Below are 5,413 nucleotides of genomic sequence, written 5' to 3'. Positions count from 1 at the left end.
TCTAAGAAACTTGCAAAAATCCTTAGAAGGAAAAACAAATTTAAAAGAAGAAACCAAGACTCTGAATCAGAAGAAGAGAATATTAGCACCAAGAAATCAAAGAGTAAAACCCCTACGTGTTATAATTGCAACAAAGTTGGACTTATAAAATCGGAATGTCCACTACTACTAAAGAAAGAGTCTAAAAAGAAAAACAAAAAGGCTATGAAAGCTACTACTTGGGATAGTACAAGTAGTTCGGAATATGAATCAAGTGACCAAAAGGTTTCTTATACTTGCTTTATGGCTTGGGACGATGAGGAAAGCTCCTCATCTAAATCTTTAAATAATTCTTGTTGTGATGAATCCAATGATGAGTGTATGTCATCTTATGATGAATTACAAAAAGATTTATTCAAAGTTCATAAGATGTTAATTAAAGTAACTAAACAAAAAACATCATTAAAAAATAAGAATGAAAGTATAATGAAAGAGTTAGAATCCCTTAGAACTGCTGAAAGAGAAAAGAATTCAAGAATCATAAAAATATAAAGTAAGAATGAAGTTATGACAAAGGAGTTAGAATCTAAAAATCTTACTGAAAATGAAAAAGATTTAAAAATCAAGAAACTAGAAAGCAAAAAAGAAGAAATGATAGAAGACCTTTGATCCCTATCCTCTACGGAATATGAGAAAGATATATATATTTCTGAATTAGAGGATAAAATAATAAAATTATCTTAAGAAATGGAGAAATCACTAAAGAAGGTTGATGACAAGAAAGAGATAGAGATAAATGATCTCAAAAAATCAAATTGAAGATAAAGAAAAGATCATTTATAACTTTACAAAAGGAAATGCAAACTTTGACAAAATGATAGGCTCACGAAGGATGTCCTTGAACAAAGAAGGCATTGGATTTAATGGGGTTCAAAATAAAAAGAAAAAGAATCTTTACATGGGTTTTTTTTTAGAAAACATCCAAAGATTATGCTAGCACATCCTCTAATGCCTACACTAACACCATATGCTATCAATGTAAGAAAAGGGGCATATAAAGTTTGAATGTCCATTTAAGAGAAAGGGTGTGAAAACTAAACAAGTATGGAGAGTAAAAGAAACATCATTTATTAAACCAACCGAACCCAAGAAAGTATGGGTACCAAGATGAAAGATTAGTTCATAAATGAAAAACTCCATGGATTAAATCATTCCTCTTTAAAAATTAAAAAAGTAACTTAATTCATGATCAACAAACGAACTAGTTGAAATAGAAAAACTTAAAGATGAGTTTAAGAGCTTATTATAACAAACACAAATAACATTGTTGGCAAATTCATAAGATGATTTTACAAGGCTTAATTTAAGAAAATATTAAGAAAATATTAAATTGAGCTTATTACATAAGTGTCTTGATTAAGAAAAAGATATTTGAGAATGAAAGTCTATATGCAACATGCTTACATGCCTATCTGATATGATATATGCTACATGTGTATAACTTGACTTGACTTGACTTATATTGATAATTTATGGCTCATTATGTTGAAAATTTGAACATGAGATTATTGAGCACAAGCACGAATTTTGATATGAGATTATTTCTTGACCATGCATGCTATTGATGAATCACATGGATAAACTTACTGCTCTTTATATTGATATCTATGAACTATGAAAGATATAATAGTTATATTGATATCTATGAGCTATAATAGTTATATTGGTATCCATGGGCTGTGCATAATAATGACTTTGGTATATATAAAGTACTTTGGTATCTCTAAATGTTTTAATTGATATCAAAATTTAAAAGCTCACTTGGTATCACAATCTAAAAGCTCAATTTGCTTTTAAGCATGACAAGTATGATTATATCTATGAGCATGGTATGACATTGATGATATTAGCATGATATTGATATTTGATACATGATGTGAATCAATGTTTTGAAACATGGGATGATAAAAGCAAAATTGGTAACAAAACTAAATGTATTGAATTCAGGGGGAGTGTTATGAGTACTTTTTACTTATATTATGATCGTTTCCCTATTAATAAATTGATATCATGAATTCAATTTTAAATTGATATCATTATTATCATAAAATCAACAATTGGTATCTTGAATATTGTCAAAGGGAAGAAGTTGTTAGTAAAGATGTTACAACTCATATATATGACTATTAAAACACACTACAAATGCTATATTGAAAAATAATAAATTGAGTGTGTGTATATATGTTTGATATGCATGTTTGATGATATGTTCAAAATGTGATTTTATTTTAATTTAATCATTTTTTTTCTTTTTGATTGATGTCAAAAGAGGAAGAAGTGTTAAGCAAAAATTGAGCATGGTATTGCAAAAATTAAGCATGAACATAATATATATCAAAAATTGAGCATGAACATAATGTATATCAAAAAGGAGGAGAAGTATTTGATATTGATTGATAAACTTGAACTTGAAAGAAGTGATGAGCATGATATTGTTAAAACGATGCTTATTGAAAGGGGGAGTCTTTTAAGGCTCACTCCAATTTTTACTTCTTGTTTGTCATCATCAAAAATAAGGAGATTGTTGGCCTTACAAGGCTTAACAACCTATTTTGATGCTAACAAACAAGTAGATCTTAACATGCTTTGTTTAGTGATGTCTTTTCAGGTCTCAATGATGAATGCAAGGTTAAAGAATTCATGAAACCTTGTACTTCAAATAAGGATGATTATATCAAGCTTGAGGCATGGATTAAAACTTGAATATCATGAGAGCATTGATATTAAAGATAAAAGTTTCAAGAATAAAATCTCAAGTGATCACAATGGAAAGATCAAATTCTGAATTAGTGATGAAAGATCAAGAGAGATAAAGAATTGAAAGCTCACATCAAATTCAGGATCATTGAAGATCAGCAATAAAGAGAACTCAAAGCAAAGAAGAATCAAATGAGTCTTTAGGACAAGCTTTGTAAGTACTTCAAGAATGGTTCAAATGTGATTTTTCATTTTTGAAGCTCATTAGGCAAAGACAAACTTAGAAACCTTAAGTTTTAAAGTCTTGGAACATATTTTTCAAAGAAAAACAAATTGAGATTCTAAGTCTAAATTAACAAAGAAGATAGAAATCAAAAATATCTTGAAATGAGGAACAACTGGATGATAGATGACTGTCTGTCTATGGACAGCCGACTAACATATTAAAGGATCTTAATCAAGTATACAGAAGCATAACAGACGACTGTCAGGTACTTGATAGACGACTGGCAGTGGAAAATTAGACGACTGCGTAGGTTAGTCAAATGACTGTCACCCTTCTGGTTATTTTTAAAAACTTGGTTGTTTAGTAACAAACGACTACCACCTTGATGACAGGCGACTGCCACCTTACTGGTTTTTGAAATATATACTTGAAATGCATGGACAAACAACTGCCAGAGACCACACAGTCGTCTAGCTCGTGGCAGTTTTTAAAATACTCAACGTATATATTTTTGAAATTTCAATTACTTGAGGCCCAAATTAATATAAAACTTAAACCCTACTCCAAGTAAACTTGGGGAACAATCTAGGTACCTTTCTACATCTATAAATACCCTCAAGTTACATTGATTTGAATACGAAGAAATCAATTCAGCAATCAAACTCTCTCTCAAGCATTTTGAAAATATCAAAGCTCTTTGTTACTCACAAACTTTCACAAAGTTACTGAAGTCTTGCTGGTTTTCTCACTGATATTGTGCTTCAACTATCAATTCTTTCATCCATAGAAAGAATCATATGGTGAAAAATTTCTAGAGCTTCAATTTGAATTTCATATTGTGAATTTAATTGAAGTATATAGTTTTGAACTATACGAATCAGCTCTTTGAGGAGCAAATTGTTTGTACAAAAATATTTAATTTGTATCTTGTAGATTGACGATTCCAAGGATTGTTTTGATCGTTGGCTAAGTAAGGGGATATTGCTTAGAAAGGCGGGCTCTAGCCTAATTGAAGGAGAGACCGAACGAGGGTACATCGTTTGGAGAGGCGTGCTTTAGCCTATTGAAGGAGTGTGTAAATGGTATTGTTCCACCCAGCAAAGGAACTGAATTTAGTAATCCTTTGGTGGCTTTTCAAAGGTGAGGACGTAAGCTGGGTATAAGACAAACCTCGTAAAAATCTCAGTCTCACTCTCTCTTTCCCTTACTTTTTATTTTTAGCATAGTTAAATTACGTGGATGGTTTAATTGATAATCATATATACTACGTATATTTGGAAATCAAGTAAACTTAAAGTTTAATTTTGATTTGGGTTGCGGAAACCAAAAGGGAGTACGTTGGTTAAACCATATCTTGCGGAAACCATACGAGAGTACGTTACTTGGTTAACATCCTAAAGATAAATTAACTAAGAGTTTATTTGAATTCTAAATTTTGGGAAGAGTGTGAATGGGTTGTTGAATATTAAATTGAGAATCAAATTACATTCTCTACAAGGTTTTCAAATTTATATCCATAGGGCTATATAAACAAACAATCATCTCAAGTTCTTATATTACCAAAGTGTTGTATATTTTAATATTGGTTTGGTTGTTTGCTTTCAAATTGTGGTTGATTGGTTTAATTGATTAATTGATTACTTGTTTGGTTGAGCAATAGTATTGTGAATTAAAAGAATTAAGTTCTTGGGTGATTGGTAAATTAAACAAACAAGTCTAAAACTGATTAACCAAGAAGAAGTCCTCATAAGAGTTAAAAGAAAGTTTTAAAATCCAATTCACTCCCCCTCTTGGGACTACACCTTGTTTTTCATAGATGATATACTACTAGCTAGTAGTGATACAGTTTCTATTGAGAATGTTAAAAGATTACTAGGTGCTGAGTTTAAGTTGAAGGATTTGGGGCCTGTGAAGTTTTTTCTTGGAATGGAGATAGCTCGATCAAAAAAAAGGCATATCTTTATCTTAAAGAAAATACTGTTAGGAACTCATTTCAAATGTTGGATTACTTGCTGCTAAACCAGTTTCATTCCCTATGGATCCACATTCAAAATTATCTAAAGATGCTGGTGAAATAGTGGATGATGTTTCAGCTTACAGAAGACTTATTGGAAGATTATTGTATTTGACTCATACCAGACTTGACATTACTTTTGTTGCGCATCATCTTAGTCAATTTTTAGATACCCCTTGAATGCCCCATTTACAAGTTGCTATGAGGATCTTATAATCGATATCTCAAATCTGCTCCTAGACAAGGCTTATTTTTTTCATCTTCATCAAAGGTTCATATCAAAGCTTTTTCAGATTCAGATTAGGCCAGCTACCTGGACACTCGTAGATACATAAGTGGCTATTGCATTTTCATTAGGAATTCTCTTGTATCATGGAAATCTAAGAAGCAACACACCATATCATAGTCCTCAGCAAAAGCTGAATACAAATCCATGG

The sequence above is a fragment of the Malania oleifera genome, chromosome 10 (genome assembly GCF_029873635.1).
Source record: "Malania oleifera isolate guangnan ecotype guangnan chromosome 10, ASM2987363v1, whole genome shotgun sequence".
NCBI lineage: Eukaryota > Viridiplantae > Streptophyta > Magnoliopsida > Santalales > Ximeniaceae > Malania > Malania oleifera.
The sequence above is the reverse complement of the archived record's forward strand: the minus strand, read 5'-3'. Positions refer to the sequence as shown.